Genomic DNA, 24,226 nt, shown 5'->3' with positions numbered 1-24,226 from the left:
ATATGTTGATGTACATCAGCAGTGTTTGGAATTCACAAGCAAAGTAAAATGTGGGAGAGAAACCTTACTTTGGGTGGGAGTTGATAGTGCTGGTACAGAAAATTTAATAGCCAAGCAGTAAAAAAAAATAGAGGCTGTAAATTAATATTTCTTCAGTCTGAGAGTAGTTTGGTCAGTTCAGCTCAGTCGTTCAGTTGTATCTGACTCCTTGCGACCCCATGGACTGCCCCACGCCAAACCGCCCTGTCCATCACCAACTCCCGGAGTTTACTCAAACTCATGTCCATTGAGTCGGTGATGCCATTCAATCATCTCATCCTCTGTCATCCTCTTCTCCTCCTGCCTTCAATCTTTCCCAGCATCAGGGTCTTTTCTAAGGAGTCAGTTCATCGCCTCAGGTGGTCAAAGTATTGGAGTTTCACCTTCAGCATCAGTCCTTCCAATGATTATTCAGGACTGATTTCCTTCAGGATACAGTGGTTGGATCTCCTTGCAGTCCAAGGGACTCTCAAGAGTCTTCTCCAACACCACAGTTCAAAAGCATCAATTCTTCAGTGCTCAGTTTTCTTTATAGTCCAACTCTCACATCCATACAGTATTTGGGGAATTTTAATTTTAAGACAGATTATGTTTTCAATTGTATTTAAGCACCTATCAGCACATATTTTTACCATGCAGCAGTGACTTTTTCACCAGCTTTTTTTTACACCTTTTCTCCCCTTAATCTTACAAGATTTATACCCAAAGGTTAATGGGTATAATGAATGAACAAATCATTTGCCCAAATTGACCCACATTTGGGGCATTTCTGCTTTGGCAAAACCCCAATTGAAGGGAGGGAGCTCAGTTAATTTCTCTGAGAGTTCCAGTTATCTAACTCTGCCCAACACACCGTTCTGAGCTTAGAGGGATAAAATAGCAGTGGGACTTCTCTGGGTCCGGGGATTCTCACCTTGCACAATGAAGATCTGTCCTGCTGTGCTGTTGGCAGCTTCAGCTGGGGAGGGCAGAACGGCTGGTCAGTGGCCACCAGCTGCCACCCGAAACACCTCGTACTGAAGGAGGCTCTATTGCCAGGATGGTGTCTTCACTTGGAGGTCAAGCACGTTGGCCAGGTGGGTTGGAAGGCTGAGCTCAGCGGGTGCTGTCAGCTGGAGCATCTCCCCATGACCTCTCCAGTTTGTGGTGGCCTCAGAGTAGTTAGACTTTGTACACGATAGCTCCGTGATTCAACTAACATGCATGGTTTTTAATGAGCTGACTCTGAACACGTGTGACGATGTTCAGTCACAATAACAATGATTGAAAGTGTCATAAGCCAGTCCAAACATCAGAAGAGGGCTCATAGACAACATCCCTCAATGACAAGAGGATAAAAATACTTGTGGCAATGGGAGAATAGCATTAGGCCCTGGGACTTCTGGTAGACCTAGAAATGCCTACAGAGTCCTCTAAACAGTGGTGAAATCAGATAATGTATGTGGAAGAACTATATACCTAGTAGCTTCATTTCCCATTTTATTTTTTGAAAATCATCAGAAAATCATCATGCTGATAGTGCTTTAACCTTCCATACTCCTGGATTACAGTTCTTTTTAGAATTTTGAAGCTTGGACTAAGTAGCTTGTAAAACACCTATCCACCCAGGCAGGAAATGGCTTTGAACCTTTTGAAAGGACATGGGTTTTAATGATGGAAGAAAATTTAGAAAGTATTTTTGAAATCAAGATATCGAATTCTAAACTGGGTAACTTTAGTGTTTGTGTATAATATTGCAGATTTAACTACCTGACCTCTAGTGGTTGCAACCGCTTTTTGCAACTGTAAAGGAGATAAATTTCCTTCAGAGTTTGTTCAGCCTGGACTAATTCCTTTGAAATTTTATTGACAAAATAACAAATCCAGGAGGTAGCAAATGAAAATATTTTGGCTATAATAACTAAAATCCTAAAAATTGACTTTTAGCTTAACTATATATTCAATGCTGACCCTTTTAAAATGTTAGGGTTTTATAATTATATAGGGAAGAAATATTGTAACCTTTCCCCAGCTAACCTGGGCTGTAAAATACTGTTATATGAAATGTCTAGATTAGTGCTTATTGACCCTAATTGTACATTAGAATGAACTGAAGAGCTTTTAAATAGCCAGACTACCACCCTAGAAAATAAATAAATTAATATTCTCCCAAGAAATAATAATAAACAGCCAGAATTGGCAGCCACTGGTTCAGTTGTTCTGACACAAAGTGTACTAGTTGGATTTTGTTGTTATTCCTTTTAAGTTAATCAAAGAAATGCTTTCAGCTTCTAATTAACTTAGCATATACAAATCACTTGAAGAGATGAAATATTTAGAACTCAATATTTTTTGAGATGAGTTCAAAATAAAGCAATTAGATGATTTTTAGGATTGCTTTTGATTCAGATAATGTTATATCACCACACACACGGTTAAAATGGAGGAAGGTGTGATGGATCATGTCTGAGGTTTGACTATGGACTGGAAGTGATCCAAACCATCAAATCTAAGGCAGCGAAGAAAATCTGAAAGGCTGAGTAGGAAAACTCTTGCTGGATATGTTCTCAGAGGCGGGCAGAGACATTCTTTCCTTCTCTTCCAAATTCTTCATCCTGCTAAAGTCATCCACTGTCTGATACAGCTTGAAACTTTACGTATATGAAAGTTGTTTTTTTTTTTTAGTTGGAGGCTAATTACTTCACAACATTGCAGTGGGTTTTGTCATACACTGACATGAATCAGCCATGGAGTTACATGTATTCCCCATCCCGATCCCCCCTCCCACCTCCCTCTCCACCTGATTCCTCTGGGTCTTCCCAGTGCACCAGGCCTGAGCACTGGTCTCATGCATCCCACCTGGGCTGGTGATCTATTGAAAGTTTTTTTTTTTTTAAACAAATTCATCTGTTAAGATACAGCTCTGAGAAACAGGAGTAAAACTTTGATCAATTTCTTTTAAAGATAAAAATGAGTTCATTTCTGCTGATTTTCAGATCCTGGTAAGAAAAATTAAGGAAAACTGTAAAGAAACTTATGACTAGCACCATGTTGACTCCTTAGCAAAGATTTTTTATTTTCCATCTTTTATTCCTTTCCATAACTTTTGCATTGGCTCTTTCTTCTTTCATGAAAACTTATACGTTACTGTTAAAAGTTTAAAGGAGATTTGAATATTAATGAAAGCAAAAAGACAGAGTAAGAAATTAAAAACTTAAAGATGAGACAAAGGGAGAGACACTGTTGTATATTACATACTTTAAAGAGGCTACTACTTGGGGGTCAGATGGCCAGGGTGGAACCCTTTGTTATCTTGTCTTCAGCAATGAGATCATCGGAAAATTGCTTAGCATCTCTGTGCCTCAGTGTCCTTAGCTGACTAATCAGCTAATAATATCTGTCCTTTCCCCCACTTAGAGATGTTTTAGGAGTTATTTTTAAAGTAAGAGAGAGTTTTAAAGTAAATGTCCAAATAGAGTAAATTCTGTGCCTTTTCGAGGTTGATGGAAGTGAATAATACTCAAAAATGCCAATTCTGTTTTTATGTCTAGTGAGACCTTCAAGAGACAGTAAGAGATAACATTTGTGTTTTTTTTCTTCAGCCTTGACAGGCATGGTGATTGAGCTCAAGGAACTATCCTGCTGTAGCAATAAAAATATCAATGAAAATGCACAGAGTTATTTTTGTTTGAAGTGGGGATTGTGTGTATTGGTACGATTTTTATATTGTACAGCAGATGAGGAGGATTTAGAGTCAGAGGAATAAGACACTTCTGAGGAGAGGAAAATACATAGAAGCACCTACTCAACCTACTCAGATAATCAACTCAGGGGACATACAGGAAGAGCCCAGGTATGGAGGAGAAAGTACAGGTCAAATGCACAAAAGACAATGTACTAGATGAATAAGTTCACTATTAGGGTTGTATGATCCCGGCATGATGACAGTGAGATGCTCAACTGACGCGTTTTCAAAATGCAAAGTATCCACATTAAAAAGAAGAAAAATATATATATATATTTATACACATTTAAGAAGGCTTCCCTGGTGACTCAGTGGTAAAGAATCTGCCTGTCAATGCAGGAGACGTGGGTTCGATCTCTGAGTTGGGAAGATCCCTTGGAGAAGGAAAAGGCAACCGACTCCAGTATTCTTGCCTGGGAAATCCCATGGACACAGGAGCCATGGAGTCACAAAGACTCAGACATGACTGAGCAACTAACACTTTCCAGTATTCTTGCCTGGGAAATCCCCGTGGACAGAGGATTCTGATGGGCTACAGTCCATGGGGTTGCAAAGAGTCAGACACAACTTAGCGACTGAACAACACCCACAATATACATATAGAAATACTGTTCAGTAATGCATTGGAAAGATATACAATAATTTACATATTTGCTTATAAATAAATGTAAGCTGAGTTTTAAAGAATCCTGTTCAGTATTTCGTCTAAAAAGGTCCAAGATATTTTTTTGTGGATACATGGTTTGGTTTTTGGCTGCCAGGAGACATAAATAGTTGAGAATAACTGAAAAGTAAGGCATACCTGACAGGATTACTATTCTGCTGATGTGCCCTGAAAAAGCAGCTGTGCTTTGCATCTCTTTGTAACATGTGAAATGCACAGTCCAAAAGGGAACTTCTGATTGTTTGAGGGTAACGCTTTATATAACCTCATTATGACAGTTGCCTTCTATTGTAGCTTAAGAATTCTGTTTAAGGTCTTTGCAGGACTTATCTATATGCCACTGTATCATATCAAGAGAAAACAAATCCTGAGAGTGTGTCAAGATCTCTGTTGCTATTTCTGTTGGGGATCATGTTACCATAGAAATATATTCCCTGTGGCTTATAAAAGTCTTATTTTGCTTAAGTGCTATTTTTATTTTATTCAAAATGAAATAGAGATAAAAATTATAAAAATATTTCTCTTCAGCCTTCAGCCTTAATGGTAATTTCAGTTAAAAGGATAAAGGTAATCAATGCATATCTCTTTTTTAGCAATTTTCTTTTACCACTTGTTGGCTCCTTGGGCCAGCATCATCATTTAAAGGATCAGATGCGTGGAAGTTAGTGCTGGTGTGTATTTTGTCTTCCTTTTTAATTTTTGGCTTCCTGAGTGGCAGCAGGATCAATTCCACTACTCACATTTGGTCTAGAGTTCAAGACTGATGATTCCACACATGCACAAGAGGATATAAAGACATCTATCACTTACATAAGAAGGCTTTCTCTGGAAAGCAGGGCTGGCTCCCAAAAAAGCTCAAAAGTGATTTGAGAGAGTAGGGAAGGGAGACTACTATTTTTTTTTTAAACCAGAAAGTCATTATAACTTTATATTTCAAATTTTTTCCACCTTGAAATTTTTTAATTTAAAAAATTTTATTATTGGAGCATAATTGCATTACAATGTTGTGTTAGTTTCTGCTGGTTAAAGTTCATCCCATGTTCTGTTTTATTATTTTTTTTTTAAAAAAAACCCATCCCACATAATGTTCCTCTTATTATTACAGAAACTCTATTCTTTGCTAATATATGTGTGTGGCAGTAAAAATGTACAATGCTTTGTTCTGCTTTATGTATGTGCACATTACAAATGTACACAAATAGTACTTTCCTACAGAGCGTGAAAGTGAAGTTGCTCAGTCGTGTCCGACTCTTTGCGACCCCATGGGCTGTAGCCTACGAGGTTCCCCCGTCCATGGGATTTTCCAGCAAGAGCACTGGAGTGGGGTGCCATTTCCTTCTCCAGAGAATCTTCCCGACCCAGGGAGTGAACCCGTGTCTCCTGCGTTGCAGGCAGACGCTTTACTGACTGAGCCACCAGGGAAGCCCAAGGTCAAAAGTCTTCTTCAAAACATGTCTGAGCGGGTGGAAGTTTTAACTTTTTGCTGGGCAAAAGTGTGAAAAAGGGGAGAAGATGGTTCTTACAAACTGTAAAGCAATCAAGACTTTTGTGTGTTCAGATTTCCTACAGATGTGTATTTTTCACTCAATAACATGCTTTAAAATCGATCCATGTAGCTATGTGTAGATTTAGCTTGTTACTTCTGACAGACATGTAACATTCAGTCTTATAGGATATCATAGGTATTCATTCCCTTAGTGCCAATATCTATAAATCTATTCTTTAGCCAATCCTTTTTTATAAAAATAATTTTTGCTTGTTTATTTTTGGCTGTGCTGGGTCTTCACTGATGCACAGGCTACTCGCTAGTTGTGGTGCTCCTAGCTGTTGTGCTCCACAACAAGAGAAGCCGTTGTGGAGCACAGGCTCAGGAGTTGTGGCTCATGGGCTTAGTTGATCCATGGCACGTGGGATCTTCCCAGATCAGGACCGAACCCGTGTCTCCTGCATTGACAGGCAGATTCTTTACCACTGAGCCACAGGGAAGCCCCTACACTCTTTATAATGTCCTAGGCTACCACTCTGTCCCCAAACCCTCAGCTGAAAGTAAACATGTTTTGTTCTCCAAGGATCTATCAGTGTGTGTGTGTGAGAGAGAGAAAGAGATTTTGTCATCTTTCAACCTCTTTCTTGCTTCTGTGGCATCTGTAAATTGAGTTCAAGCAAGATCCACCATGCTATGTTCATTTATCATTTCTACAACTCAAAGAACTTTCAAGCGCTTGACTTCACTTGATGCTGTAAGTCAAGTGCTATGATTAACTCTACTTTATTGCTAAGGCAACTAGCTTTTGGTGAATGTAAGTTAGAATAAGGCCTAAATGATGGAGTTTGGAGTAATAGTTCAAGTCTTCTGACTTTTCACACTACTTTAGATGAGCCAGAATAAACCACTACCAACCAAATTGTGATTAGTGGGCCCCAGGTTGTGATAAACTTTTCGCTAGATCCCTGGTGCTTAGTAACACCCAGAACAAATTCTACAAAGACATGAAATACGGTAAGTTATTGGTTGTTGGTTGGTTGGTGCTGGTGCTCAGACATGTTCAAGCCTTTGCTATAGGCTTGTAGCCCACCAGGCTCTTCTGTCCATGGATTTTCCAGGCAAGAATACTGGAGCAGGTTGCCATTTCCTTCTCCAGGGACTTAGGGGTCTTTTCTTCTCAACTTGGGGATCATTTCCTTCATTTCTTTCTCGACTTTAGGGATCATTTCCTTTTCGACTTAGGGATCAAACCTGTGTCGCTTGCATCTCCTGCATTGGCAGGTGGACTCTTTACCACTAACGCCTCCTGGGCAGAATATAAATTCATTCTTAAGCTTTCTGAATTTGACTTGATATAAATGTCATGCCAATCATACATGGTATGATCTAAGAATGATTTTAAAATTAGAGTTATGAGCTCTTAGCCAAGTACGTCACCTCAGGTACTGAGCAACCCCAATCAGGTCTCATATACAGCAAGTTCTAAAATATAACGTGCAATAAGTATTAGGTTCCCTTCATACAATTCTTCAAGGCTGGTCATGTACATGGGACTTAAAATGCTGGCTTAGGAAACTGGAAACTTGCATCCTAGAGTTGTTTCCATCTCTAACTTGCTGTGTAACCTTGTGAATATAATTTCACTTCACAGAACCTCAGTTAAAATTAGAGTGCTGGAGAGGATTTGAAAGTTTCCCTCCAACTTGGAAATTCTCCAGCTACAGTACATTGTATGTACCAACTCTTACATATTCCTCAAATAGGGAATTCCAAACAATAATTTGTATCTTCCTACATGTTGGTACAAGTTCAGAAGTGTGATTCTTCTTTATGTTTTTGACAACTAATTTTTATAAATATCAGCATCATCATGGAAGCTGGAGGTGAAGAAGTGTCATCTGCTTCTTCCTACAAGTCTGAGATTCCTTTCACTAGCAGCAACCCCACATTTAAGCTCTGGGTTCCCTTCAGCTACCATGGACAAAAGAGAGCAGGGGTGAGAAGCTCAAAGCAGGTAGGATGTAAAAGAAGCATGACTAAGCATTTGTTTTTAACAGTAGAGAATGGGTGATGCTCTTCTATAACATCGAGCAGTTATTAATGTGAATTCTACCAGCTGTGACACTGGCAACTTTTTAATCTTTTACCCCTTGGTTTCATCACCTTTACATACCTACGTGTATTATTTGGATGCACTTATTTATACTTGTTTATTTATTTATTTGGCTGCATTGGATCTCAGTTGGGGCATGCAGGATCTTTCACTGCCACACGCTGGCTGGTAGTTGTGGGGCACGGGTTTATTCACTCGGCAATTCGTGGGATCTTAGTTCCACACCCAGGGATTGAACCCACGTCCCCCACATAGCAAGGTAGATTCTTAGCCACTGGACCACCAGAGAATTCCCTGGGTATATTTGATGTGAGCATTTTTGAAAGATCTGCAGAGTCTGAATCACATTTTGTTGCTTTTGTTATATTTAGTATTACTGTCTGCATACAGGGAATTTCATGATACTGATGAACAAAGAGATTGGAAAACTCTTTAAAAGACTGCTGCACTAAACTTATGCATCACCCGAGTTTGTAGCCATTGCCAAACATTTCCCCACTGGGCAGAATTACCTCTGATCGTCTCCCCTGAGCTGGGAGCCAGGCTGTGGGTACTCCCTGCCTGTGTCACAGACATGCATATATCAGTGTACAAACTCAGAGTCAGATACATGTTCCAAGGTCAGTATCAGTTTGAAGTCATCCTTGGACCACTCTCTGTGATTGGAGTTCACTGTCCCTCCCACAATCCCTTAGAAGCAAAACGTTTAGGACCTGGACACAACATATTATGTCTCTTCTGTAAAAATTCCCTCAGAGATGCTCCTGCTTCTTGACAGGGGGTGAGAGGTTGGAAATAAATAGATTTCTATTGTAATAACCTGTGTTAGAAGAGTTAGAACTTGTGACAATTACCATTATTTCTCTACTTGAGTCCAGTCAAAAGAGCCTTCTTATATGAGAAAGGCCATCATTTATCCTGAGAACTAGCAGGCTGAGTAGGTAAGAGGATGCTGGATAAGAGCAGAGGGGCATAAACAAAGGGCATCTGTGCCTCTATTTGTTATCTTCCAACCAGCCAACAACTAGTTCTCTTCAACAGCTGAAATCTTCCCACAGAGGGTATGGCAAGAATACAACAGTCATTGTATTTTAGATTCAGGTAAAGGCTGTGTGTCAAAAATTTCATGACAGAAATCTTAAAAATACAGCACTTCAAAAATGCAAACAAAAGCAGCATTTCTTAACTTTGCTCTCAAATAAAATTTTTACAATAACCCTTTGTAAGACATCATGTCATGACAATAGACTCTCCCTTGACTCTGGTGAGGCACTGTGTCTCTCTTTTATTTTTTGTACACAGAGCCAGTTTTGCCTTCTGCAACTGTTGACTTTTCATCTGCTGCTATTATATGCATCACTTACCCAATAATCAGTTGATTGAAATCTTTATCAGAGTCTACAGTTATTATTGTTAGAGGTGACGTGAATCCATGAGACAACATGGAAGCTCAGGAAAAAAGACAGAACAAATATGAAAAGTTAGAGAAGGCTTAGCTTGTTAAAAATCCCTGCACATTAGTAATGGAAAACACAGTCATTCTTATGCATCTTTATTGAAAAGTGTACTTAATGCTACACCATCCTCCATTTTTTATTGCATAAATCACTTCTGGGGCTTATTTCTGGGAGCATTTCTCTAGACTCATGTGGTGAATCTACAAGTCTATATTCTGTGGGGGCAGAAAGCAAAGAAAAAAAAATATTTCTTCTTGTTTGTGTTTCTAAAGTGGTTCTGTGACAGCTTATCCAATGTGAGAGGTAAAAATTACCATGATGGTGATCATATGTGTGCGGGATAATAGCTTACTAATCATAATTTCCTCATAACTTTATTTTTAGTGTAATATTAATATGTAAATGCCAACAATGTATCTCCAGCTAACAGAAGCATGGAGACTTGTGAATAAGAAGGAGCACCTTCTCCCTCATTTACCATGACTGTAAGAATCAGGCCAAATACAGTTTTCTAAAAATCTGCCTTTCTTTTTACTGTCAAAAATGGTGATAGAATCAGAAGAGCATGGGCTTTGGGTTTACAAATAACTGAGTTCAAATCTAAACTCCACTACCTTTTATTTAGGAGTCACATGGAAAGATCATAAAAACTCTATGATCATCAATTTTTGAGTAATATTATGGGAATGAGTTAATCACATCTAATTATTGTGACAATGATGAGATGAAGTGTTTATCCCATGAAGTATTGATTTTTCTTCTACTTTCTCTTTCTTCTCCTCCCCCTCCTTCTCTGTCTCCTCCTCCTCTTTCTCTTTGAAGTGAGGTGCATATGTTAAAATATTCCCCAAAAACACATTTGACACAGAGTGCTAAACTTTCTCAGTCTCTTCTTCCTGCAAAACTTATTCATTAACAATCTTTATGAGTTACATTAATATGAAATAGGTGTGAAAATATCTTGGAATAAGTAGTGTCCAAAAATAGATTTCTTACTTTCATTTTTTTGTTAAATTGTGCAGCAAGGGAATGGCGGCTGAGTGGTGCAGGAGCAACTGTGAGGAGATACCCCACGTCCAAGAACAAAGGAGAAGCTCCAACAAGATGGTAAGAGGGGCAAAATCGTGTTTAGAAGCAAACCCCATACCCACCAGAGTTGCTCAGAGGGCTCAAACAAACCTTGTGTGCACCAGGGCCCAGAGACCCACAGAGACTGAGACAGAACTGTGTTTGGGTGTCTCCTGAGGAGGTACAGGTCAGCAGTGGGCTGCTGCAGGGGCAGGGGCTCTGGGTGCAGCAGACCTGGGTACGGGATAAGCCCTCTTGGAGGAGGTCTCCATTAACCCCACCACAGAGTCACCAGAACTTACACAGGACTGGGGAAACAAACTCTTGGCAGGCACAAACAGAACCTTGTGCACACGAGGACCAGGAGAAAGGAGCAATGACCCCACAAAAGACTGACCCAGACTTGCCCGTGAGTGTCCAGGAGTCTCCAGCAGAGGCATGGGTCGGTGGTGGCCTGCTGCAGGGCTGGGGGTACTGAGTGTAGCAGTGTGTGCATGGGACTTTTTGAGGGAGGTCAGCATTATCTTCATTACCTCCACCATAGTTTGGCCCCAGGTAAATAACAGGGAGGGAACACAGCCCCACCCATCGACAGAAAATTGGATTCAAGATTTACTTAACATGGCCCCGCCCATCAGAACAAGACCCAGTTTCCCTCTCAGTCAGTCTCTCCCATCAGGAAGCTTCCATAAGCTTCTTAGCCTTCTCCATCAGAGGGCAGACAGACTGAAAACCACAATCACAGGAAACTAACCAATCTGATCACATGAACCACAGTCTTGTCTAACTCAATGAAACTATGAGCCATGCCATGTAGGGACACCCAAGACGGATGGGTCATGGTGGAGAGGTCTGACAAAGTGTGGTCCACTGCAGAAGGGAATGGCAAACCACTTCAGTATTCTTGCCTTGAGAACCCCATGAACAGTATGAAAAGGCAAAAAGATAGGATACCGAAAGAGGAACTACCCAGGTTGGTAGGTGCTCGAAATGCTACTGGAGAGCAATGGAGAAATAACTCCAGAAAGAATGAAGAGACAGAGCCAAAGCAAAAACAACACCCAGTTGTGGATGTGACTGGTGATGGACGTAAAGTCCGATGCAGTAAAGAGCAATATTGCATAGGAACCTGGAAACTCAGGTCCATGAATCAAGGCAAATTGGAAGTGGGCAAACAGGAGATGGCAAGAGTAAACATCAACATTTTAGGAATCAGCGAACTAAAATGGACTGGAATGGGTGAATTTAACTCAGATGACCGTTATATCTACTACTGTGGGCAAGAATCCCTTAGAAGAAATGGAGTAGCCATCATAGTCAACAAGAGTCCGAAATGCAGTACTTGGATGCAGTCTCAAAAATGACACAATGATCTCTGTTCATTTCCAAGGGAAACAATTCAATATCACAGTAATCCAAGTCTATGCCCCAACCAGTAAGCTGGAGAAGCTGAAGTTGAACGGTTCTATAAAGACCTACATGACCTTCTAGAACTAACACCCAAAAAATATGTCCTTTTCATTATTGGGGACTGGAATAAAAAAGTAGGAAGTACTGAAATACTGGAATACTCAAGAAATACCTGGAGTAACAAGCAAATTTGGCCTTGAAGTACAGAATGAAGCAGGGCAAAGGCTAACAGAGTTTTGCCAAGAGAACACACTGGTCATAGCAAACACACTCTTCCAACAACACAAGAGAAGATTCTACACATGGACATCACCAGATGGTCAACACTGAAATCAGATTGATTATGTTCTTTGCAGCCAAAGATGTAGAAGCTCTACACAGTCAGCAAAACAAGACCAGGAGCTGACTGTGGCTCAGGTCATTAACTACTTATTGCCAAATTCAGACTTAAATTGAAGAAAGTAGGGAAAACCACTAGACCATTCAGGTATGACCTAAATCAAACCCCTTATGATTATACAGTGGAAGTGAAAAACAGATTCAAGGGGTTAGATCTGATAGACAGAGTGCCTGAAGAACCATGGATGGAGGTTCGTGACATTGTACAGTAGGCAAGGATCAAGACAATTCCCAAGGGAAAAAAATGCAAAAAGGCAAAATGGTTGTCTGCGGAGGCCTTACAAATAGCTGTGAATAGAAGAGATGCAAAAGGCAAGGAGAAAAGGAAAGATATTCCCATTTGAATGCAGAGTTCCAAAGAATAACAAGGAGAGATAAGAAAGCCTTCCTCAGAGATCAGTGTAAAGAAATAGAGGAAAACAATAGACTGGGAAAGTCTAGAGATCTTTTCAAGAAACTTAGAGATACCAAGGGAACATTTCATGCAAAGATGGGCACAATAAAGGACAGAAATGGTATGGACCTAACAGAAGCAGAAGATATTAAGAAGAGGTGGCAAGGATACGCGGAAGAACTATACAAAAAAGATCTTCACGACCCAGATAATCATGATAGTATGGTCACCAACCTAGAGTGAGACATCCTGGAATGTGAAGTCAAGTGGGCTTAGGAAGGATCACTATGAACAAAGCTAGTGGAGGTGATGGAATTCCAGTTGAGCTATTTCAAATTCTAAAAGATGATGCTGTGAAAGTGCTGCACTCAATATGCCAGCAAATTTGGAAAATTCAGCAGTAGCCACAGGACTGGAAAAGGTCAGTTTTCATTCCAATGCCAAAGAAAGGCAATGCCAAAGAATGCTGAAACTACAGCACAATTGCACTCATCTCACACGCTAGTGAAGTAATGCTCAAAATTCTCCAAGCCAGGCTTCAACAATACATGAACCATGAACTTCCAGATGTTTAAGCTGGATTAGAAAAGGCAGAGGAACCAGAGATCAAATTGCCAACATCCGTTGGATCATTGAAAAAGCAAGAGAGTTCCAGAAAAACATTTACTTCTGCTTTATTGACTATGCCAAAGCCTTTGACTGTGTGGATCACAACAAACTCTGGAAAATTCTTAAAGAGATGGGAATACCAGAGCACCTGACTTGCCTCTTGAGAAATCATATGCAGGTCAGGAAGCAACAGCTAGAACTGGACATGGAAAAACAGACTGGTTCCAAACAGAGAAAGCAGTACATAAAGACTGTATATTGTCACCCTGCTTATTCAACTTATATGCAGAGTGCATCATGAGAAATGCTGAGCTGGAGGAAGCACAAGCTTGAATCAAGTTTGCAAGGAGAAGTATCAACAACCTCAGATATGCAGATGACACCACCCTTATGGCAGAAAGCAAAGAGGAACTGAAGAGCCTCTTGATGAAAGTGACAGAGGAGAGTGAAAAAGTTGTCTTAAAACTCAACATTCAGAAAACTAAGATCATGGCATCTGGTCCCATCTCTTCATGGCAAATAAATAGGGAAACAGTGACAGACTTCACTTTTTTGGGCTCCAAAATCACTGCAGATGGTGCCTGCAGCCATGAAAGTAAAATACCCTTGCTCCTTGGAAGAAAAGTTATGACCAACCTAGACAGCATATTAAAATCAGAGACATTACTTTGCCAACAAAGGTGTGTCTAGTCAAAGCTATGGTTTTTCCAGTAGTCATGTATGTTTGTGAGAGTTGGACAGTAAAGAAAGCTGAGCACTGAAGAATTGATGCTTTTGAACTGTGGTGTTGGGGAAGACTCTTGAGAGTCCCTTGAACTGCAAGGAGATCCAACCAGTCCATCCTGAAGGAAATCAGTCTTGAATAATCACTGGAAAGACTGATGTTGAAGCTGAAACTCCAATGCTTTGGCCACCTGATACGAAGAACTGACTCACTTGAAAGGACCCTGATGCTGGGAAAGATTGAGGGCGGGAGGGGAAGTGGACAACAGAGGATGACATGGTTGGATGCCATCACTGACTCAATGGACATGAGTTTGAGTAAACTCCGGGAGTTGTCGACGGACAGGGAGGCTTGGCGTGCTGCAGTCCACGGGATCGCAAGGAGTTGGAGACTACTGAGCAACTGAACTGAACTGAAGTGACTGTAAAAATGGTGATTTTAGAAAACCATTGAGTGTTTATGCATTTGATCCTTCTACTTCTTTGACTTATTGATAGAGATAATTAGGGCAGTTGGTAAACTTGGCAGTATGAAGGAATATTTCAAACTTTATTATAAAATATTTATTAGGTATATTCATATATCCTAAACAGTATTCTAGGTACCAGAAATAGAGTGAACCAGATGGATAAAGCTCCTGCCTCATGGAGTGGTATTTTAGAGACAATGAGGCAGAAAATACACAGAGAAGCAACACATAAATTAATGGCTAGGAAAAAGTTCAGTTAGTCTAGTGATTTTTTTAAACTATTATAAAAATTGAGAGCTAGAAAATAACATAAAACTTGTGCTGGATCCATTAATATCTTTTGAATAATCTTATGTCAGGGTCTTAACGAATCTTTTTTTCTTTCCTAGTTTTTAGCAATAATTTTTAAGGCACTACAAATGGTGATTTCAGTTAATGTTTTCAATCAACAAATCAATAAATCTAGTACTCTTGCCTGGAAAATCCCATGGACAGAGATGCCTGGTGGGCTTCAGTCCACTTCAGTCATTGGACACGACTGAGCGACTTCACTTCAATCACTTCATACTTTATAACTGGAGAAGGAAATGGCACCCCACTCCAAGTATTCTTGCCTGGAGAATCCCACGGACAGAGGAGCCTGGAGGGCCATGGTCCATGGGGTCATAGAGAGTCAGACATGACTGAAGTGACTGAGCATGCACTACTATTTAGGACTCCTGGTTAGACTCTGTAAAATTTTTTTGATTAAAAAAATATTTTTAATAGAAGTAGAGTTAATTTGATGGTGGTGGTTTAGTCGCTAAGTCATGTCCAACTCTTATGACCCCATGGACTGTAGCCTGCCAGGCTCATCTGTCCATGAGATTCTCCAGGCAAGAAGGGTACAGCAAAGTGATTCAGCTATATATATAGACTCTTAATAAAACCTATTACATGTCTGCTCACCTGAGATTCTCTCAGAAACACAACTAATCAAAGCGGAGACTGCTTTTTCCCAGGAAGTATAGTAATAGGAGTAGTGTCTCTACTTTCTTCCCAAATCCACCAGGAATTTAGAAAAATCTATTATTTAAGGAAAGATTTCAACACACTGGAGCCACCCTATTTTTTTTATCATTGTTATAGAGTTAACTTCCTTTCATGTTTTTCCTCCCAGTCATCTCTTCTCTCCCATAATTTCTCCCTCAAGCTTTTCTATTTTAAATTCTGAAACAAATATTTCTTCATTTATTTCATGGGCAATAAATGAGTTTAAAATAATCATCCACTACTTTAATTTCCATTAATTTTCACCTCCTGAATCCTTGGTTCTCACCTGAGGAAACCACTTCCGTGTGTAGCCCTGTCGTGCAGATATAAGTCATACTCAACGTTCCATGTCTCTTGAGAGCAGGAAGCTGGGAGTGTGAATCCTTTTCAATTTTTAACACACCTTTCAGAGTATTTCTCCTCTACTCCGTGAATCTCATGTTAACTTCCTTCATGTACTCTATTCTTCATTCCTATTCCCAGAGGAATTCTATCTTTATGTTACTTGACCCCTTAAAGCTCTTGACAATGACTTTCCACTGTCTTTCTGGCTATGACATTTAGGTTGTTCAGTTATTTCTCTTTATTCTGTTCATCCCTTGAACTGTTCATCTGCCCAGGCCAGAGATGTGAGCATGCTTCTTGAATTCTTCATGTTTCTCGTCACCACTTTGGGTCGGTCTTTAAAAACCAAAACAAACAAAAAACAGGGTAGACATAGGTTTTGTTTGCAAATACATTTTGTTTTTTCAGTAAATTTCAAAATCTGGTCTAAGCCCATGTGGATAACATCTGTGATCCTTTTACTTTCTTTGTTTAGTAACCTAGGTCTTCAAAGTAATGTGTAAAATGAGCTTTGGCAACAATAATAATAATAACCATGGGCAATAGAATAATAAATATGCCCAGTGATACAGACAAAATACGTACCTGGGAAAGACCAGCTGGGTGTCTTCCACCAGGAGATCTTTCAAGCTGGCCTCACTTTTAACTGTTGTTGTTGTTCAATCGATAAGTCATGTCCGATTCTTTGCCATCCTACAGACTGCAGCACACCAGGCTTCCCCGTCCTTCACTACCTCCTGAAATTTGCTCAAACTCATATCCATTGAGTCAGTGATGCTGTCACTTTAATTAATTTGTCATAATTCAGTATCTGGCTCTTTTTCTGCAGTGTCTGAAATCTAATTTGTCTGCACCTATAGTTGTGGTCCCAACCCTCACAGACTCGGGTAACTCAAGTTCAGGAGTTTGCTTTCTACAATCAAGGTGCCTATGTCTTATTTGCATGGTTATAGCTGTCACATGAACTGGACACAGGATTCAATGTTGGTAGTGCACTTGCCCCATGATTAAAGCCACAAGGGGACATCACTAGGATTGGAAGGAAAAGTGTGGGGCTTTGTATCAGAGGCATAGGGAACATACCTTCTTTCATGTATCTCCACACTGGATCAGCTTTATCCTTGGGACCTGAATGATCCCAATCATTAGCCCAATGGGCTAAGATTCCCTCTTTTCCAGGGTGATATATGATGAGAAATGCCAGACAGACTGCTCTGACGCTCCTTTCTCTTCTCTGTGGCATTTCTCCAGATGGAGCCTCTTATACCCACTCTGGAAAACACTCCTTTATTTTGCCATGTTAATAAATTAGACCAGGTTGCAATGAAGTCTTCTTGGCCTGCAGCTCTTCCTTAGGGTGATTTACATAGTTTTACTTTGATCTGAGTCATATGACAGGAAACTTACATACCACTTAATCCTCAATCCTTTGGGATTCCTTAGTGTTACTCTTATGTAATGAAAAGAAAATCATGCACACAGAGCTTTTTATACTTGATAAAATGCTTTTCGTTTCTTTTTCCAGTTTTTAGATCATAATTATAACTTGAGCTCAGTTGAGAAGAAGTTGTTATTTTCTCATTTTACAAATGAGCCAATAAAGACATTAGGATAAAGCTGGAAATTGAACTTGTTTTCAAGTATAATAGCCAAAGCAGAGAATTCTGGCCAACTGATTTGAATGGAGGATGGGTTTGGCTATCTTCATCTGTTAAACATGATTATAACCAGATTTCCACTCAGTTTAGTGGGTGTATGTACACACACATGCACCTTTTTCCTCCTTAATTGTCCTTGGTAGAGACAGAAAGAGCAGATAAAGGCCAGTGAATAAGGCTCTGTCAGGAGCAGAGTTGTGGATGTAAAATTTTGCTTGTTGCCATCTCCATTCTGACCTTTTTTTCATCCACAGCGGAATCTTAATCCTCACATCTCTTGGACCTAGTTTTCTGATGCAGTCACTCATCTTTTACTTTTCATATCTTTTTTTTCAACTTACCACTTGGTTTGGTTATGGCCTCATCTAAGGAAGTAATATGAACACAAATCCTCCCAAGCAGCTACATCTTCTTTTTGTTCTATATAATAAGATGAACACAATCTCTGGTAAAATTTACAGATATACTTTCCATATTAGACAAAAAAAAACCATTATTAAGTATATAATAAAATTGCAAATATCAAAAATAGTAAAGTCTTTTAATCTACTTTTCCACTCTTCATTTCTCATTATTGGTAATAATATGATTAGATATCCATAAATGACATCTCTTATACTGGATACTTAGTTTACATTAGCATCAACAAACTATAGTGTATATACACATATGAGCTAGTACAGTTTGAAATTTCCTTCTTAAAAAGGAAAAATGGGGAGTTTGTGTTGCTAGGTTTAGGTGTAAGTACAAATATGTCATTAACACACATAACCACACTGAAATTTATAGTGACAAAAGTTATGTAGATACTACACAAGGTGATTAAAATGAGACATGAGGAGGAATTCTGAATAAGTACAGAAAATCCTGTGCTTAAATACATAATATATTTTATTCTTGGCTTTTATATATGCCACTTTTGAATCAATTTGAGCAGTTAAATGGCTTTATTAATCAGAGAGGTTGGATTCTCGGAGAATGCATTATATTTAGCAAAAAAGTTTCTAAGCTAACAGAGGACAGAAATTTCACTGGATGTGATATTTTATAACATTAGTGAACTTTTTATGTATTTGTGTATCAATAATTTCTGACTTTTGAGAATCTTAAAAGATACTTATAATTTCATTTATAATAGCATCATAAAAAATAAAATACTTAGGAATAAATTCAGAAAAAGAAATAGAAAACTTTTACTCTGAAAATTATAAAACATTGCTGATAAAAATTTTTTGATCTAAATAATTGAGAAAATATCCCCTGTTCATGGATCAGATGATATAACATTCCTAAAATTGTGATAATCTATAAATTATCTTATAGATTCAATGAATTTCCTATCAGAATCTCACTAACTTTCTGGTAGAAGTTGAAAAGTTGATTCTAAAATTCATATGGATTTTCAAGGACCCAGAATAGCCAAAAGTATGCTGAAAAAGAAGAATCAAGTAAGAGATTTCAAAATTACTATAAGGTAACGATAATCAAATGGTGTGGTAACAGCGTAAGGATAAACATATATCTCAGTGAAATAGAGTTGAAAGTTAAGAAATAAGTCCATGCATACATCTATGGTCAACTGATTTCTGATAAGGGTACCATTTATTGTACCCTTTTGATGGGGAAAGAAAAGCATTTTCAACAAATCATGCAGAGGTAACCGGTTAGTTTCTTACTAATCAGAATGACATTGGACCCTTATCTCACTGCATATTTAAAAATTAACTCCAAATGAATCAATGACCTAAATGTGAGAGCTAAAACTATAAAAATTTTGCAAGGAAACATTTGGCTAAATATTCATGACATTTTTACCAGATTCTTAGATATGACACCAACAGCATAAACCACAAAAGAAAAATAGAAAAACTGATAAACAAAAATAGATGAACAAAATTAAAAATTTTGTATTTCACAAGACGCCTTCAGCAAAATGAAAATATAACCCATAGAGAGGTTGAAAATATTTCCAAGTCATATATATGATAACGGATTTGTATGTACAAATTGTATGTACAATTAAAAACCCTTAAGATTCAATAATAAAAGATAATAACCCAATTAAGAATGGGCAAAGAATCTGAATTGACATTTCTCCAAGGAAGTTATACAAATGGTCAAGAAACACATGAAAAAAAGGCTCAATACCATTAGTTATCAGTGCAAGTCAAAACCACATAAAATACTACTTCACACTCAGTAGGATGGCTAGAATAAAAATCTGGAGAGAAAGAATGTTGATGAGGAAGCAGAGAATCAGAATTCTCATACATTGTTGGTGGGGATGTAAAATGGTGCAGTTACTGTCAAAAACAGTCTGGCAGTTCCTCAAACAATTATGTGCAGTTACCATAGGACCTAGGAATTCCACTCCTAGGTAACTATTGGGGAAAGAAAATGAAAACATATGTTCACACAAACCTTAAATATGAAGTTTATAGCATGATTATTTATAATAGCCAAAAGGTGGAAACAAATCAAAGCCCATCAGCAAACAAGTGAATAAAAACCAATGCATATGTGTACAATGGAATGTTATTTAGCAGTACAAAGAAATGAACTGCTGATACATGTCATGAGCCTTGAAAACATTATGCCAACTGAAAGAAGTCAGTCACCAAACACCAACTACATGATCAAATTCATATGAATTTCCAGACTAGAAAATTTATAGGACCAGAAAGGAAATCAGTGGTTTGCTTAGGGCTGGAGATGAGTGGGATTGGGAGATAGGTTGGTGATAGCTAAAAGGTACGGTTTCTTTTTGAAGTGATGAAAACTTTCTAAAATTGACTGTGGCGACAGTTGTACTTATCTGTGCATATACTAAAAACCATTGAATTTTATACTTTAAATGAATGATTGTATGGAATGTGAATTTATAGCTCAATAAAACTGTCACAAAAGATAATCACTCATTAGGTGATTAAGCATGGCTCCCAAATTTATTAAGATTGAACATAAATCACATTCAGCTTTTTAAAAGATAAAATACCTCCAACTAATAAAAAAAATTTAAAAAATAAAAAAAATAAAAAAAAAAATAAATTTGATTCAATCCTGCAAAAAAAAAAAAAAAAGATAAAATATAAAACTAATTAGAATTACATTGATTTGTTTGATTTTAGAAAACTTGAAGAAAAGTGACCCATTTTTCATCTGCAGATAGGGTATTAGGCTATTTAAAACCGTTAAGTGAAATCCTAAAAGAAATCCTTTCACAGACTTGTAAGGACTCACTTCCCTTTAATTTTGTAGTGTAAAACCTGGTGACTTTCACATTTCTTTCCATCTCTATGTCAAGAGAATTTTGTCATGACAAACTCCTATATGAAATTCTTGAATGACTTTCAGTTGTGCCCAGAATAAAAACCAACTTCTGAACAACTGTTACTCATCTTAGAGAACTGACATAGACAATCCTTGTCCTCGCTACCCATACTGGGCTTGATGCTCTCTCTAAATGCTCTCCAGAGACACCATCATGCTCGTCAGACTGAATTGTTATTTCCAGAAGATTAACTTTTTCTTTAGTTCAGTGACTCTTGGTTTATTATTTTATTCTTAGCGTGCATTGCAATGCCTGTCACAAAATGTGTGCTCAATCAGTGTTTTCGAATGAAGGATTAATTGTGACAAAAGGCCACAATACGAAGATGCTATTTGATCAGCATATCACCAATTAAATCATTTTTCGGCATGGAATTAAAAAACTGTGTCTCTTCAGTATTTCTTATTACAGTTCTACCACAAAGAAAACTAAAATACATATCTTATTTAACAAAACAGTGTCTTTTCACATGACTTGCTGAATGTTGAATAAGTCCAATCTATAAACCCCGACTGCTAACCACCAGCTGTATGAAGAACAATAAAGTTACTAATATCTTGCAATGTAAAACATAAGTGAGATTTTTCCAGACTTGACTTTGTGAGCTCCTCTAGAAAGTGCACGTCATCTTTTTATCCCTGTTGTCTGCCACAGGGCTGAATCTCTAACGGTATGGAGGGGGGATAGGAAATGATAGAAAGTAAAAGCAAAATTAAAGATCTATTAATATATCACTCAATATCACTCATTATGAATTGAGTTACAGCTTCCGACTTTGCCTTTTGTAGAGCAGAAACTCTGAATTTTATTGGAGGATTCCAATTGTTTCCATTGCTTACGCAATTCAGTCACTTGCCGTATTTCCTTTAGTGCGTGTGTGCGCGCGCTTAGATGTGCCCAGCTCTTTGTGATCCCATGGATTGTAGCCCGCCAGGCTTCTCTGTTCATGGAATTTTTCAGGCAAGAATCCTGGAGTGAGTTGCCATTTCCTCCTCCAGGGGATCTTCTTGACCCAGGAATAGGACCTGCAACTCCAGCGTCTCCTGCATTGGCAAGTGAATTCTTTACCACTGTGCCACCTGGGGGTCCCATATTTCCTCAGGCTTGCATTAGAAAGAAAAATTGTAATTTAGCCAAAATTCTGGTCCATATTTTTATAGTTATTAGTAATTTTTCTTTCTAATGCAAGTCTGAGAAATGACTTTAATTAACATGGGAATTTTATGCCACACTCAATCATTGAATCATTATTTTTTGTGTGCACTCAATTGCCTTGTTTATGGGTCATATATATTCTCATGTACTTTTAATTTCATTATTCAAATTTTCCCAAATTTACATTAATGAATTACCTTACTTTTTATAATCAAATTATTCTTTTTTGTTGTGGTGGTGCTCTGTTAAAGCCCAAAAGAAGCATTAAAAAAAAAAAAGGTTGGTAATTTTAATGGTACATACATACTAGCTTCAACTTTGTTTTTCAGAAAATAGAGGGTCAGGTAATATTTCAGAAACCCCAGCCTTTTTCAAACAGCAATTGGATTTCATGAAAAATCCATTTGAAAAATTTTCATGTTTCTAGTTTTCAGTTTCATCACAGCAATTTTTCTCATTCCTTATAGCTTCTTCATCTGATTCCGGAAGTTGGGAGAAATGCAATGAAACTGAAATAATCTGAGTTTTGTTTTTTCAAACTTCGGAAAAGACTGGCTGTAGTTTCTGAGTAACTAAGTCAGTTGTTATGTCATAAAAATGATTTACTAAACTTTTTGTCACCCCGATTTCACTACCACCTGCACATTTACCTGTCTGCAATCCTTTCTTCATTTCTTCTCTATGTGATTGCACTCCTCAAGATGATTTCTTTTCCATAAATCTGAATATATGCTAAAGTACTTGGGAAAAATTAGGAAAAATAATTTTGTTAAATATGAAACATAATTTAAAACATAACAGTAAAAAGATTTGGGGGAAAAAAAACTGGAGAAGGTCTTCATGATCTAGGCCCGGACAAAGGCTTCTTACAAACTGCCATAAAACATAAGGCTGAAAAGTTGTACTTGATTAAGATTTTAAATTTTGCTCTGCAAAAAGCCCCTGTTAAGAGGATTAAAAGATGAGTTACAGATTGGGAGAAAATGTTTGCAAAACACATATCTGTCAATAGAATGGCATCTAGCATATAAAAAGAACTCTGAAAAACATCAGCACTTATAAAAAAAAAAAGCACATTTAATTTCATTAGAAAACATACAAAAAACATATAGAAGCTTCACCAAGATGACACACGCATGGCAGATAATCACAAGGAAAGTTGTTCAACACATTGGTCATCAGGGGAGTGCAAATTAAAACCACAATGAGATGTCATAGCACAACTGTCACATGCATAAAATAAGAAATGATGAAAACACCAAATACTAGCAAAAATGCAGAAAAACTGACTCACTCCTACATTGCTGGTGAGTACGTAAAATGGTATGGCCAAACAAAGATACAGGTTGACTGTTTCTTATATACTAAGCATGCAACTACCATGCTACTCAGCAGTCACAGTCCTGGTCACACCAAAATCTGTTCATGAATGTTCATTGCAACTTTTTATTTGTAATAGAAAAAAACTAGAAACAGCCCAGATGCCCTTCAGTGGGTGAAATGCTAAACAAATTGTGGTACATCCACATCATAGAATAAGACTCAGCAATAAAAAGGGAGCAAATTACTAATAGCGTAACAACTTGAATGAATCTTCAGAGAATTATGTTGAGTGAAATACACTAATCCCCAAAAGTTGCATGTCATATGATTCCACATATATAACAATCTTGAAATGACACAATTATAAAAATGGAGAACAAGTTAGACTGTCAGGATTTGGAATTGAGAGGAGTTAGAATGTGGATGTGGTTAAACAACAGGCGATACCAGATATCCTTGTAGCCGTGAAAATGTTTCTTATCTTGACTATGGCTGTGGCTACAGAAACATACATGAGATAAAATTGTACAAAACTAAGTGCACACACAAGTCCACCCGCACAAGTACAACTGCAAAAATCTGAGCAAGATTGATGCGTTATATCTATGTCAATATTATACGGTATTATACTACAGATTTGAAAGAAGTTTCTGTTGAAAGGAAAATGGATAATTTGTACATGAAATTTATCTGTATTATTATTTCTTACAACTGCATATGAATCAATAATCATATAATAATCAATAATCTAAAATATTTTTAAGTTTAATTAAAAATAACCATTTTTAATGAAGAAGAAATAACTATTCACTGAACATTTTATGGT

At 37.9% G+C, this 24,226-nt stretch overlaps 1 long non-coding RNA gene across 2 annotated transcripts in view; it reads left to right on the top strand.

Moving 5' to 3' along the window:
• Positions 1-23,175, top strand: part of LOC122686968 — a 29,602-nt gene extending 6,427 nt beyond the window's left edge. For both annotated transcript variants that reach the window (XR_006338969.1, XR_006338968.1), the window contains exons 3-4: positions 10,506-10,590; positions 22,545-23,175. This is a non-coding gene — a long non-coding RNA (uncharacterized LOC122686968). The remainder of the gene's footprint in view (positions 1-10,505; positions 10,591-22,544) is intronic.
• Positions 23,176-24,226: the final 1,051 nt, after the last annotated feature.

This window comes from Cervus elaphus, chromosome 30, assembly GCF_910594005.1.
Source record: "Cervus elaphus chromosome 30, mCerEla1.1, whole genome shotgun sequence".
NCBI classification, from domain to species: Eukaryota; Metazoa; Chordata; class Mammalia; order Artiodactyla; family Cervidae; genus Cervus; species Cervus elaphus.
The sequence above is the reverse complement of the archived record's forward strand: the minus strand, read 5'-3'. Positions and strand labels throughout refer to the sequence as shown.